This window comes from Oryx dammah, unplaced genomic scaffold (assembly GCF_014754425.2).
Source record: "Oryx dammah isolate SB20612 unplaced genomic scaffold, SCBI_Odam_1.1 HiC_scaffold_5, whole genome shotgun sequence".
NCBI classification, from domain to species: Eukaryota; Metazoa; Chordata; class Mammalia; order Artiodactyla; family Bovidae; genus Oryx; species Oryx dammah.
Window position 1 is genome coordinate 40,757,845 of NW_024070189.1, and position 15,075 is coordinate 40,772,919.

The 15,075-nt window shown below is 39.3% G+C and overlaps 1 long non-coding RNA gene across 1 annotated transcript; it reads left to right on the plus strand.

The window, feature by feature from the left end:
- Positions 1–14,245: 14,245 nt before the first annotated feature.
- On the plus strand, positions 14,246–14,982 carry LOC120864377. The gene is made up of 2 exons (XR_005721182.1): positions 14,246–14,282; positions 14,852–14,982. It is a non-coding gene; the product is annotated as an uncharacterized LOC120864377 (long non-coding RNA).
- The last annotated feature ends 93 nt before the right edge of the window (positions 14,983–15,075 follow it).

The following is a 15,075-nucleotide window of genomic DNA, read 5'->3' on the forward strand; positions in this document are numbered from 1 at the left end:
GAATGGGTTGCCATTTCTTCCTCTAGAGGATCATCTTGACCCAGGGATTGAATCCATATCTCTTGAGTCTCCTGCACTGCAGGTGGATTTTTTACCACTGAGCCATCAGGAAGCCCAGTCTAGAAGACACATCTTCTTAAAAAAAAAAAAAAAAAAAAAAACTTCTCTTACAGCTTCCTAAAACTTCAGAGAAGAGCCTGAGGGCCCTGAAATCTTGTTACCTCCAAAAAGTAGGTATTAAAAAACTGGGTTAGTCCTTAGAATACTGTTAGCCTTTCCTTCCACAACCTATTATTCTAATCCAGAAAAGTCAGTATTCCCAGGAAAATCAGCTCTAATGACAGAGTTCTTCCTTTTAACTGGAGTTTCAAATCCTTCCCCAACCAGCCTTTTAAAGAATTTGTCCAAAAATCACCAAATTTTAATTGTTCGAGTTCTTTTTCCCCCTTCATTCCAGGGTAATTATCAGTGAATATATTAGTGAGCAGGGAAGGGTTAAAAAACAGCAACAGGAAGAAGAAGGTGAAAACTTAAGAGTCCACGTGACCTAGTAACCCAGCTACCATCACCTGAAAAATCCATAATTGACTTTGCTCACCATAAAGATGATTGGAAATGTATAGTTATAGGACGCAAAAACAAACAAATGAAGTTTAGAAGTAGAAAATAATTAAATGTCAAATGTAACAGTGATAATATAAGAAAAAATCAAATGAAAGAGAAAATGAAAAGTCAGAATTTCCAGGAAATACATTAAACCATAGCTTTGACAGACAAAGGAAAAGGAAAGAGAGATAAAAATAACACAGAAATCTACCTTCATTGCACTGTGTCTGACCAAAGGACAGTATAATGAATCTCCCACTACCATTAAATTAAACACAAATTGCTTTTGTTTCTAATTAACATCAGCCTGAGCCAAACATGATATGTGAAGGTCTTCCTTTTTAATGCCTCTGCCATGCCACAGAAATATTAGAACCAGCATGAAAGATTATGGATGGTTTCCAGTAACTTCCTCTAAAATGTAGGCCAAACCTTATAGAAGGTATATGTGAGAGTCATTTGAATTCCGAATGCATTTACAAGGACTAGCTCTGTTACAGTGCATAGCAAATGAATTCATAATGAGGAGATATTCCAGACCAATTGTTTCCAAATTATGCTTTAGATTATCTTCATTTCTCATTTGAAAATACACCTTGTTATTTTTAGCATGGCATAAGAAACCCTTAACTTTTCTGGTATCAAATGACATCTCCAGTTTCTAGGTTGCTCTCCCTTATTCCTGTACACACCAATTAGATATGTCAGACTTAGGCCCTTATCATTCTGAGCAAACTCTTACCGTACTTCAAAGCCCAATTTAAATTTCACCTGCTCTGTGAAACCTTTGCCAGTACTCCCAGGTGAAGTGAGAAATCTCTCCTGGATGTCCCACCACCTTTTGTCCATGCAGCTTTTGTTCTACAGGTTGCATTCAGAATCTTTCAATGCCTGAACTCACCTGGTTGTAAGTATAGCCTTAGTGCCTATACAGATGGGTTGTATTAACAATCAAGTAACAGAAATCTATAGGAGCTGGCATCCGTTTAAAAGGGTAGGGAGATGGGGTGCATATTATAAGCATACATCGGAAGCTCATGGAATCCAAGCCAAGACCCAGGGAGAGACTGATTTAGGAAATGGAAATCCATCTGGAATCCAAAGGTCACTCTTTCCCACATTCCATCACCCACTCACCCCTACATCTGCTTTGCTCTTTAATCACTAAGACTGACTTTTCTGTTATCAGCCTACACAACAAAAGAGAAGAGTGGTGGTGAAGGGACTCAGTTCCACCACAGATTTTGTGTCTATAGGCCAAGAGTTCAGCCATGCAAAAAGAACCCTTTGTTGTCTCTCCTTTGGTCCCAATTCCAAATACCAGGGGAGGAATCAAATTGCCCAACTTGAATCAAATGTCCAAATGACCCAATTTACTAAGTTTAGACAGTCAGAGCTATGGTTCAAATTCAGCTAGGGGGAACACAGAAGAGGAAGCAAAAGAGAAGGAAGAATCATTGTGAGCGAAGCAGAGAGCCCAAAAGGTGAATCCACAGACATTCTGTTGACTAAAATGGAGGGAGGAAAAGAAGGAAGAAGGGAGGGAAGGTGGAGGGGATAAATCCAAATACAGGTGGAGGGCTTCCTGATGGTGATAAGACTGAAACCAGAAGATTAGGAACTGTCTTACTTGGGATGCTCATGAAATCCAGTGGTAGTGACATCATCAATGTACATATGTACGTGATGAGTATCTGCAGGTAAGTAGCCACTGATATAGATATTTACCTTCAAGAACATGTATGTCCATCAATAGCAGGATTTTGACTAGGGAAAATCAAAAATAAGCAGAATTCACAGAAGAACACAAAACCAAAAAATCATGTATCGGTCAGTGCCACACACTTCAAACAACCTAAATGTCTGCATGTTCAGTAAGAGTTCAAACCTCTGGGAGCAGAAGAGAAACCCACATCTACTTATATACAGGTGTAAATGTGTGCTTGTACCAGACAATTAACTGCCCTTTGAACATCACGCAGTCAACAACATTAAAGCCCTGGTATATGGTCAAAGTTTCCCAAAATGTAGTTCACGTTGGAATCTTAGCCAAGAGATCTACATATTTAACAAGTTCCTGAGAAGCTTCTCATGCACAGCACCCTTGTGAACTAGGGGGGTAAGCAGCCTCTAACATGATCCCCAGAAATCTCCAAGCTATACCTTTTGCAGGCCCTTCCCACACTCTACCAGGTATGGTCTGTATGACCAGTAGCATATAGTAGAAGCAACAGTACATCACTACCAATATTACGGTATAAAAGATCGCAGTTCCTGCCTTGAGATTTTCTCTTTCAAGTTGGCCCTGTCTCTTTCTCACTCTGCTTCTCCCTGTCCTTCTCCCTTTCCCTCTCCTGCTCTCTATCTTTCCTTAGATCACTCATACTGCAGGGAACTGTATGATGAGCAGCCCTACGGAGAGAACTCTAAGGCAAGAAACTGAAGCCTCCTGCCAGCCACCACAGGAGTGAGTTTAGAAGTGGATACTCTAGCCCCTTCAGAAACTGCAACTTGACTGCAACATCATAAGAGGCTCTGAAATCAAACCACTCAGCTCAGCCATCCCCAGATCCCTGACCCTCAGAAACTGTGAGATGATAAATGTCCATTGTTTTATTTATTTATTTATGGCCTCACTGCAAGGCTTATTGGATCTTAGATCCCCAAACAGCGGTTGAATCTGGGCCACAGCAGTGAAAGCACCAAGTCCTCACCACTGGACCACCAGGGAATTCCCCAGGCTCATTGATTTACCCTGCCATGTTTTGAGATAGTTTGTTATGTAGCAATAAATTACACATAGCTAGTTTACAAAGACTGCCCCTTCCTATCTCTGATAACCACTTCTTATATCAAGAGGTAGAGTTTATTTCTCCTCCATTTAAATCTGTCTGGCCCTGTGATGGGCTTGAGTAATAGGAGGCTGCAGAAGTGACACTCTGCAACTTCTGAGCCCACTTCTTAAGGGAACTAGCAGCTTCCACTTCTTACTGCTTGGAACCCAGATACATGCTACAAGCAGCCAAAGCCACAAGGAAAGGGTATATGGAGGAGGAGTGAGGTTCTGTTTGGCACCCCTAGCTGAGCTCCCAGCCAACACTGACTGTGCCCCAGGTGAATGAGCCATCTTGGACCTCCCACCCCGGTGACCCCTCCAGATAACTGCAGCCTCTCCCAATACTATGTGAAGCAAAACCAACGCAGTCAACCCAAAATATCAGGAAAAATAATAAATGATAGTTATTGTTCTAAGTCACTAACTTTAGGGGTTGCTTTTATGTAGCAATAGATAATCAACTCACTGTCTTAGGCTAATGGATTTATTCATTAATGACTGGATTAGGAGCATCAGTCTATAAGTGAGGTATAAATACCTGTCCAAAGAACCTTTCTGGACAAAGAACTCATGCATTTAAGATAGTCCTGCACCTTGCATCTCCTTGGGATCCACCATAGTACTGGGCATCTGCTAGCAGCTCATCTACTAGACTACAGGCATTTTGACATTGGCTCCCCCAATTTCATTCCTGCTGCTAAAAACATTATGAAGAATTAACATTTCCTGAGCTCTAATATCTGATATGCACTGCTCTAAATATTTTACTTCTCTTAATTTATTGAAGTATCATAGCAATACTATAAGCTATTTCCAGTTGTTAAGTGTAGCTCCATATGGGGAAAGTGGGTGGGAAAGGTAAAGGACTACCCAAGCTCACCCAGAGCATAGTTAATAGAGCCTGAACAGTCCAACTTCGCATCCATACTCTTAACCTATGAGGAAGATGCTGCTATTATCTCTGTTTTACAGACGAGATTAAACCAGTCAGTCCTAAAGGAATATTCATTGGAAGGACTGATGCTGAAGCTGAAGCTCTAATACTTTGGTCACCTGATGCGCGAAGAGTTGACTCATTGGAAAAGACCCTGAAGCTGGGAAAGATTGAGGGCAAGAGGAGAAGCGAGTGACAGAGGATGAGATGGTTAGATGGCATCACCGACTCAATGGACATAAATTTGAACAAATTCTGGGAGATGGTGAAGGACAGAGAAGCCTGGTGTGCTGCAGTTCATGGGGTTGCAAAGAGTCAGACATGACTTAGCAACTGAACAGCAACAACAACAAAGACAAGGAACCTGAAGCTTAAGAAATCCCTGGCACAAAGTTCACACAGTTAATAAAAGAGCAACAGGGAAAACTTTCTCTAACACCAATGTTCTTAAACAAAATTCTCCTCTGCATACCTACATTCGGAGAATGTGTAGATTTTAGCAGGATCTGGTCCAATCATGTATTCTCAACTCTTCTAGGCTCTACTCTATCGGGTATTTTAAGAAGAAGGGTCAGGGACTTCCCTGGTGACTCCGTGGATAAGAATTCACCTGCTTATGCAGGGTACACAGGTTCAATCCCTGGTCCAGGAAGATTCCACATGCCTGGGAGCAACTAAGCCCGTGTGCCACAATTACTAAGCCTGTGCTTTAGAGACCTCAAGTTGTAACTACTGAGCCTGCATGTTCCAACTGCTGAAGCCCACATACCTAGAGCCTGTGCTTCACAGCAGGAGAAGCCACCGAATGAGAAGCCCGAGCACTGCAACTAGAGTAGCCGCCTCTCGCCACAACTAGAGAAAGCCTAAGTACAGGAATGAAGACCCAGCACAGCCAAATATAAATAAGTAAATAAAAATTTAACAATTAAGTGTGGTTTTAAAATAAAAAGAAGAGTCAGTGAATCATGCATCCATGATGTAAACTCAGCAGCTCCTTAATCTCTGCCTCCCTTTTTGGAGGAGATCGTCATAACTTAGAAATATTCCTTTGAGTTCTTTAAATACTCTGCAGACAGCTGGCTTATTTTCAGGAACTCCGAAGACACACACCTTATTTAGAAGTTCAGAGGGAGGGGAGGAGTCAGCAAACTCACAGATCTGAAAAAGAGAGAGGTATTTCCTCTGTAACTCCTCTCACTCTGATAACACTTTTGCTCTCTCCTTTTTTTAACTGTGAACCTCACCTACATCCAGGAAATATAATTTTTCACCTCCATGCCCTACAAACAGTGAAGAAACAAAAGAAAGCAACATTTCTTACATACTATTTCATTTTATTCTCTTGAGTTTATTTTTAATAGCAAAGGTATTTCACATGTGTAGCATGGTGATTTATTGAGAATTTACTGTAGAATAATAATCTACTGAGACATTTCTCTGTGTCTATTTCTTCTTATCTATCAAGAAGGAATGAATGGTATTTACTCCTGCCCAGAAGGTCTTTCTTCCAGGGCCAAAAAGGAAAGCTGTCTGAAAGGGATGGGGGTGGGAGGATCTTAATTACAACCCAAATCATCTCTGTCAGTTCTGAAGGCCTTACCCAGAGTCCCACCTTCAGGAGAGACAGGCTTTTTCTAACAGGGTTTCTCTGATAGCTCAGTTGGTAAAGAATCTGCCTGCAATGCAGAAGACCCCAGTTCAATTCCTGGGTCAGGAAGATCCACTGGAAAAGGGATAGGCTACCCACTCCAGTATTGTTGGGCTTCCCTTGTGGCTCAGCTGGTAAAGAATCCACCTGCAATGCAAGAGACCTGGGTTTGATCCCTGGGTTGGGAAGATCCCCTGGAGAAGGAAAAGGCTACCCACTCCAGTATCCTGGCCTGGAGAATTCCATGGACAGTATAGTCCATGGGGTCACAAAAATCAGACACAACTGAGCAACTTTCACTTTAACTGTAAACACTCAGCCAGTTAGCCATTGGGGGTTGGGGTAAAGCATTCTCAATACAGTTCAGTCACTAAGACATGCCCGATTCTTTGTGACCCCGTGGACTGCAGCACGCCAGACTTCCCTGTCCATCACCAACTCCTGGAGGTTACTCAAACTCATGTCAATCGTATTGGTGATGCCATCCAACCATCTCATCCTCTGTTGTCCACTTCTCCACCCGCCTTCAATCTTTGCCAGCATCAGGGTCTTTTCCAATGAGCTGGTGCTTCACATCAGGTGGCCAAAGTATTGGAGTTTCAGCTTCAGCATCAGTTCTGCCAATGAATAATCAGGACTGATTTCCTTTCAGATTGACTGGTTGGATCTCCTTGCAGTCCAAGGGAATCTAAAGAGTCTTCTTTAACACCACAGTTCAAAAGCATCAATTCTTCAGTGCTCAGCTTTCTTTATGGTTCAACTCTCACATCCATACATGACTACTGGAATAACCATAGCTTTGACTAGATGGATGTTTGTCAGCAAAGTAATGTCTCTGCTTTTTAACATGCTGTTTAGGTTGGTCATAACTTTTCTTCCAAGCAGCAAGCATCTTTAATTTCATGGCTGCAGTCACCATCTGCAGTGATTTTGGAGCCCAAGAAAAAAAAGTCTGTCACTGTTTCCACTGTTTCCCCATCTATTTGCCATGAAGTGATGGGACCGGATGCCATGATCTTAGTTTTCTGAATGTTGAGTTTTTAGCCAACTTTTTCACTCTCCTCTTTCACTTTCATTAAGAGGCTTTTTCATCTTTCATCAAGTTCCTCTTCACTTTCTGCCATAAGGGTGTTGTTATCTATATATCTGAGGTTATTGATATTTCTCCTGGCAATCTTTTTTTTTCTTTTTTAATTTATTTTTTTATTTAAGGATAATTGCTTTACAGAATTTTGTTGTTTTCTGTCAAATCTCAACATGAATCAGCCATAGGTATGCATATATCCCCTCCCTTTCGAACCTTCCTCCCATCTTCCTCCCCATTCCACCCTTCTAGATTGATATAGAGCACCTGTTTGAGTTTCCTGAGCCATACAGCAAATTCCCGTTGGCCATCTATTTTACATATGGTAATATAAGTTTCCATGTTACTCTTTTCACACATCTCACCCTCTCCTCCCCTCTCCCCATGTCCATACATCTGTTCTCTATATGTTTCTCCATTGCTGCCCTGTAAATAAGTTCTTCAGTACCCTTCTTCTAGATTCTGTATGTGTGTTAGAATATGATACCTTTCCCTTTCTGACTCACTTCATCCTGTATAATAGGTTCTAGGTTCATCCACCTCACCAGAACAGACTCAAAGGCATTCCTTTTTATGACTGAGTAATATTCCATTCTGTATATGTACCACTACTTCTTTATCCATTCAGCTGTCGATGGACATCTAGGTTGCTTCCACTATTGTAAATAGTGCTGCAAAGAACAATGGGATATATGTGTCTCTTTCCATTTTGGTTTCCTCCTGGAGAAGGAAATGGCAGCCCACTCCAGTGTTCTTGCCTGGAGAATCCCAGGGATGGTGGAGCCTGGTGGGCTGCTGTCTTTGGGGTCACACGGAGTCAGACACAACTAAGGTGACTTAGCAGCAGCAGCAGGGTATATGCCTAGGAGTGGGATTGCTGGGTCATATGGTGCTTTTATTCCTAGTTTTTTAAGGAATCTTCATATCATCTTCCATAGTGGCTGTATCAATTTACATTCCCACCAACAGTGCAAGAGCTTTCCCTTTTCTCCACACCCTCTTCAACCTTTATTGTTTGTAGACTTTTTGATGAGGGCCATTCTGACCAGTATGAGGTGATATCTCATTGTAGTTTTTCTTTGAATTTCTCTAATAATGGTGAATGCAGCCATGAAATTAAAAGACGCTTACTCCTTGGAAGAAAAGTTATGACCAACCTACACAGCATATTAAAAAGTGGAGACATTACTTTGCCAACAAACATCTGTCTAGTCAAAGCTATGGTTTTTCCAGTAGTCATCTATGGATATGAGAGTTGAACTATAAAGCAAGCTGAGCACTGAAAAATTGATGTTTTTGAACTGTGTGTTGAAGAAGACTCTTGAGAGTCCCTTGGACTGCAAGGAGATCCATCCAGTCCATCCTAAAGGAGATCAGTCTTGGGTGTTCATTGATAGGACTGATGCTGCAGCTGAAACTCCAATACTTCGGCTAGCTGATGCAAAGAACTGACTCATTTGAAAAGACCCTGATGCTGGGAAGGATTGAAGGCAGGAGAAGTGTACAACAGGATGAGATGGTTGGATGGCATCACTGACTCAACGGACATGAGTTTGGGTAAACTCCAGGAGTTGGTGATGGACAGGGAGGCCTGATGTGCTGCAGTCCATGGGGTTGCAAAGAGACGGACATGACTGAGTGACTGAACTGAACTGAATAATTAGTGGTATTGAGCATCTTTTCATGTGTTTGTTAGCCATCTGTATGTCTTCTTTGGAGAAATATCTGTTTAGGTCTTTTCCCCACTTTTTGATTGGGTTGTTTGTTTTTCTGGCATTGCGTTGTATGAGCTGCTTGTACATTTTGGAAATTAATCCTTTGTCAATTGTTTCATTTGCTATTATTTTCTCCCACTCTAAGTGTTGTCTTTTCACCTTGCTTATAGTTTCCTTTGCTGTGCAAAAGCTTTTTAACCAGGTCCCACTTGTTTAATTTTGTTTTTATTTCCGTTACTCTAGGAGGTGGGTCATAGAGGATCTTGCTTTGATTTATGTCATCTAGTGTTCTGCCTATGTTTTCCCCTAAGAGTTTTATAGTTTCTGGTCTTACATTTAGGTCTTTAATCCATTTTGAGTTTATCTTTGTGTGTGGTGTTAGGAACTGTTCTAACTTCATTCTTTTACATGCAGCTGTCCAGTCTTCCCAGCATCATTTATTGAAGAGGCTGTCTTTGTCCCATTGTATATTTTTGCCTCCTTTGTCAAAAATAAGGTACCCATAGGTGCATGGCTTTATTTCTGGGCTTTCTATCTTGTTCCATTGGTCTATATTTCTGTTTTTGTGCCAGTACCATACTGTCTTGATGACTGTAACTTTGTAGTATAATCTGAAGTCAGAAACATTGATTCCTCCAGCTCCATTCTTCTTTCTCAAGACTGCTTTGGTTATTCAGGGTCTTTGGTGTTTCCATATGAATTGTGAAATTTTTTGTTCTAGTTCTGTGAAAAATGCCATTGGTAATTTGATAGGGATCACATTGAATTTCTAGATTGCATTTGGTAGTATATTCATTTTCATAATATTGATTCTTCCTACTCAGGAACATGGAATATCTCTCCATCTGTTTATGTCATCTTTCATTTCTTTCATTAGTGTCTTATAATTTTCTATGTACAGTTCTTTTGTCTCCTTAGGTAAGTTTATTCCTAGTATTTAATTCTTTTTGTTGCAGTGGTGAATGTGATTGATTCTTTAATTGTCTTTCTGATTTTTCATTGTTAGTATATAGAGATGCAAGTGATTTCTGTGTATTGATTTTGTATCCTGCAACTTTGCTAAATTCACTGATTAGCTCTAGTAATTTTCTGATACTATCTTTAGGGTTTTCTATGTACAGTATCATGTCATCTGCAAACAGTGAGAGCTTTACTTCTTTTCTGACCTGGACTCCTTTTATTTCTTTTTCTTCTCTGATTGCTGTAGCTAGGACTTCCAGAACTATGTTGAACAATAGTGGCAAAAGTGGACACCCTTGTCTTGATTTTGATCTCAGGGGGAATGCTTTCAGTTTTTCACCATTGAGAATAATGTTCACTATAGGCTTATCATATATGGCTTTTACTATGTTGAAGTAGGTTACTTCTATGCCTATTTTTTGAAGAGTTTTAATCAAAAATAGGTGCTGAATTTTGTCAAAGGCTTTTTGTGCATCTATTGAGATTATCACATGGTTTTTATCTTTTAATTTGTTAATATGGTGTATCACATTGATTTGCATATATTGAAGAATCCTTGCATTCCTAGAATAAACTCAACTTGATATGGTGTATGAGCTTTTTAATGTGTTGCTGAATTGTTTGCTAAAATTTTGTTGAGGATTTTTGCATCTATGTTCATCAGTGATATTGGCCTGCAGTTTTCTTTTCTTGGGTTGTCTTTGCCTGGTTTTTGTATCAGGGTGATGGTGGCCTTGTAGAATGAGTTTGGAAGTGTTCCTTCCTCTGCAATTTTTTGAAAGAGTTTTAGAAGGATAGGCATTAGCTCTCCTCTAAATGTTTGATAGAATTATCCTGTGAGGCTATCTGGTCCTGGGCTTTTGTTTTTTGAGAGACTTTTGACCACAACATCAATTTCAGTGCTTGTAATCACGTTGTTCATAATTTCTATTTCTTCCTCATTCAGTCTTGGAAGATTGAACTTTTCTAAGAATCTGTCCATTTCTTCCAGGTTATCCATTTTATTGCCATATGATTGTTCATAATAGTCTCTTATAATCCTTTGTATTTCTGCATTGTCTATTGTAACCTCTCCTTTCTCATTTCTAATTTTGTTGATCTGATTCTTCTCTCTCTCTCTCTCTTTTTTTTTTTGATGAGTCTGGCTAAGGGTTTGTCAATTTTGTTTATCTTCTTAAAGAACGAGCTTTCAATTTTATTAATCTTTACTATAGTTTCTTTCATTTCTTTTTCATTTATTTCTGTTCAGATCTTTATGATTTTTTTCCTTCTACAAATTTTAGGGTATTTTTCTTCTTCTTTTTCCAGTTGCTTTAGGTGTAAAGTTAGGTTGTCTATTTGATGTTTTTATTGTTTCTTGAGGTAGGATTGTCTTGCTATAAACTTCTCTGTTAGAACTGCTTTTGCTGTATCCCATAGGTTTTGAGTTGTTGTGTTTTCATTGTCATTTTAGAATGACATGTTTCTAGAAATTTTTTTATTTCCCTTTTGATTTCTTCAGTAACCTGGTTATTTAGAAACATGTTGTTTAATCTCCACGTGTTTGTGTCTCTTCGTTTTTTTCTTGTAATTGATATCTAGTCTCAGAGCATTGTGGTTGGAGAAGATGCTTGATATGATTTCAATTTTCTTAAATTTACTGAGGTTTGATTTGTGACCCAAGATGTGCTCTATCCTGAAAAATGTTCCATGTGCACTTGAGAAGATGTATTCTTTTGGATTTGGATGGAATGTCACGAACATATCAATGAGATCCACTCATCTAATATATCATTTAAGACTTGTATCTCCTTATTAATTTTCTGTTTTGATGATTTGTCCATTGGTGTGAGTGGGGTGTTAAAGTCTCCTACTATGATTGTGTTACTGTCAGTTTTTCCTTTTATGTGGTAGTGTTTGTCATATGTATTGAGGTGTTACTATATTGGGTGCATATATATTTACAATTGTTATGGCTTCCTCTTGGACAGATCACAATCTATCCAAGGAAGTAGTGTCCTTCCTTATCTCTTGTAATCTTCTTGAAGGTCTATTTTGTCTGATACGAGGATTGCTATTCCAGCTTTCTTTTGCTTCCCATTTCATGGTATATATTTTTCCATCCTCTCATTTTCAGTCTATGTGTGTCTTTAAGTCTGAAGTGGGTTTCTTGTAGACAGCGTATATATGGGTCTTGTTTTTGTATCCATTCAGTCAATCTGTCTTTTGTTTGGAGCATTTAACCCATTTACATTTAAAGTAATTAATGACATATATGTTCCTATTGCCATGTTCTTAATTGTTGGGGTTGATTTTGCAGATATTTTTTCTTCTCTTGTATTTCTTGACTATATAAGTGCCTTTAACATTTGTTGTAAAGCTGGTTTAGTAGTGCTGAATTCTCTTAATTTTGCTTGTGTGAAAAGCTTTTTATTTCTCCATCAATTTTGAATGAGATCCTTTCTAGGTACAGCAATCTTGGTTGTAGATTATTCCCTTTCAGTACTTTAAATATACCCTGCCATTCCCTTCTGGCATGCAGAGTTTCTGCTGAAAGATCAGCTGTTAGCCTATGGGGTTTCTCTTGTATGTTACTTGTTGCTTCTCTCTTGCTTCTTTTAATATTCTTTGTGTTTAGTCTTTGTTAGTTTTATTAGTATGTGTCTTGGCATGTTTCTCCTTGGTTTTATCCTGTATGGGACTCTTGGTGCCTCTTAGATTTGATTGACTATTTTCTTCTTCATGTTGTGGAAATTTTCAACTATAATCTCTTCAAAAATTTTCTCATACCCTTTCTTTTTCTCTTCTTCTTCTGGGATCCCTATAATTCGAATGTTGCTGCGTTTGATATTGTCCCAGAGGTCTCTGAGACTATCCTCAGTTCTTTTCATTCTTTTTACTTTATTCTGCTCTTCAGAAGTTATTTCCACCATTTTATCTTCCAGCTCACTGATTCATTCTTCTGCTTCAGATATTCTGCTATTGATTCCTTCTAGAGTATTTTTAATTTCAGTAATTGTGTTGTTTGTCTCTGTATGTTTATTCTTTAATTCTTCTAGGTCTTTGCTATTTGATTATTGCATTTTCTCCATTTTATTTTCAAGGTTTTTAATCATCTTTACTATATTCTGAATTTTTTTCAGCTAGTTTGCATATTTCCTCTTCATTTATTTGGACTTCTGTGTTTCTTTTGTTTCTTTATTTGTGTAGTATTTCTCTGCCTTTTCATTTTTTTTTTTTTAACTTACTGTGTTTGAGGTCTCCTTTTCCCAGGCTTCAGTGTTGAATTATTTCTTCCTTTTGGTTTCTGCCCTCCTTAGGTTGGTCCAGTGGTTTGTGTCAGCTTCGTATAGGGTGAGATTTGTGCTCAGTTTGTTTGTTTGTTTGTTTGCTTGTTTTTCCTCTGTTGGGCAAGGCTGAGTGAGGTGGTAATCCTGTCTGCTGATGATTGGTTTTGTATTTTTGTTTTGTTTGTTGTTTAAATGAAGTGTCCTGCACTGGGTGCTACTGGTGGTTGGGTGATGCCAGGTCTTGTATTCAAGTGATTTCCCTTGTGTGAGTTCTCACTATTTGATACTCCCTAGGATTACTATCCTACTCTTGCCTGGAAAAATCCCATTGATGGAGGAGCCTGGTAGGCTGCAGTCCATGGGGTCACTACGAGTCGGACACAACTGAGCGACTTTCCTTTCACTTTTCACTTTCATGCATTGGGAGAAGGAAATAGCAACCCACTCCAGTATTTGCCTGGAGAATCCCAGGGACAGAGGAGCCTGGTGGGCTGCCGTCTATGGGGTCACAGAGTTGGACACGACTGAATCAACTTAGCAGCAGCAGCAGCAGCAGCAAGACTAGAGTCTTGGAGTCAGTGCTCCTACTCCAAAGGCTCAGGGCTTGATCTCTGGTCGGGAATGAAGATTCCACAAGTGGTTGGTTATTGCATTAAGGGAGAGCAAAACAAATATCCAAAAACAAGAAACCAAAGATGTACCCTAGACAAATCGCAGTTACAAAATCAGGCAAATAATAATTAAAAGAATGGAATATACACATATACATACACACTCATGAGCAAAGTCAAAACAGTCCAACAAAAATAAAGTACAGTAGATTGATCTGGCAAACAAAGGAAATCAAAAATTATATTTACCAGTTAAGAACAAAACTAACTAAAGCACAAACTTGATAAGAAAACTAAAGCAAGGTGCCAAGTGGGGAATAAAGCAATAAAAAAAGAAAGAAAAAAATTAACAAATATGTTGAGGGGAAAAGAAAAGAAAGAAAGAATAGATATGCAAAGTTAAATAGAGGTAGATAAAGATTTATATACATTGAAGATTAACTGCAAGGGGAATAGAACAGTAGGATAGGCAAACAAAGGAATAAATGTAGAAAAAATATAATAGGTTTAAAAAATTAAAATTATAAAAAAGAGAAAAGGGAAAAAAAATGAAGAACAAAAACGGGGGGGTGGGAAGGAAAACTCCACAGAACAGCAAAAGCCCAACACTGAGGCAGAGGTTTCAGTTCAGTTCAGTTCAGTCGCTCAGTTGTGTCCGATTCTTTGCGACCCCATGAATCACAGCATGCCAGGCCTCCCTGTCCATCACCAACTCCCGGAGTTCACTCAGATTCACGTCCATCGAGTCAGTGATGCCATCCAGCCATCTCATCTTCGGTCGTCCCCTTCTCCTCCTGCTCCCAATCCCTCCCAGCATCAGAGTCTTTTCCAATGAGCCAACTCTTCGCATGAGGTGGCCAAAGTACTGGAGTTTCAGCTTTAACATCATTCTTTCCAAAGAAATCCCAGGGCTGATCTCCTTCAGAATGGACTGGTTGGATCTCCTTGAAGTCCAAGGGACTCTCAAGAGTCTTCTCCAACACCACAGTCCAAATTCACCACAATTCTTCGGCACTCAGTCTTCTTCACAGTCCAATTCTCACATCCATACATGACCACAGGAAAAACCATAGCCTTGTCTAGATGGACCTTAGTCGGCAAAGTAATGTCTCTGCTTTTGAATATACTATCTAGGTTGGTCATAACTTTTCTTCCAAGGAGTAAGCGTGTTTTAATTTCATGGCAGAGGTTTATAACAACAATAAAAAGTGTGACTGAATGTATACATACACCCATAAGTAAAATCAAAACAGGCCAACAAAAATAAAGTACAATAGATTGACCCAGCAAACAAAGGAAACCAAAAGTTATATCTACCAGTACAAAACTAACTAAAGCACAAACTGGAAAACAAAATTAAACCAAGGTGCCAAGTGGGGAATAAAGCAATGAAAATAAAACTGACAAATATG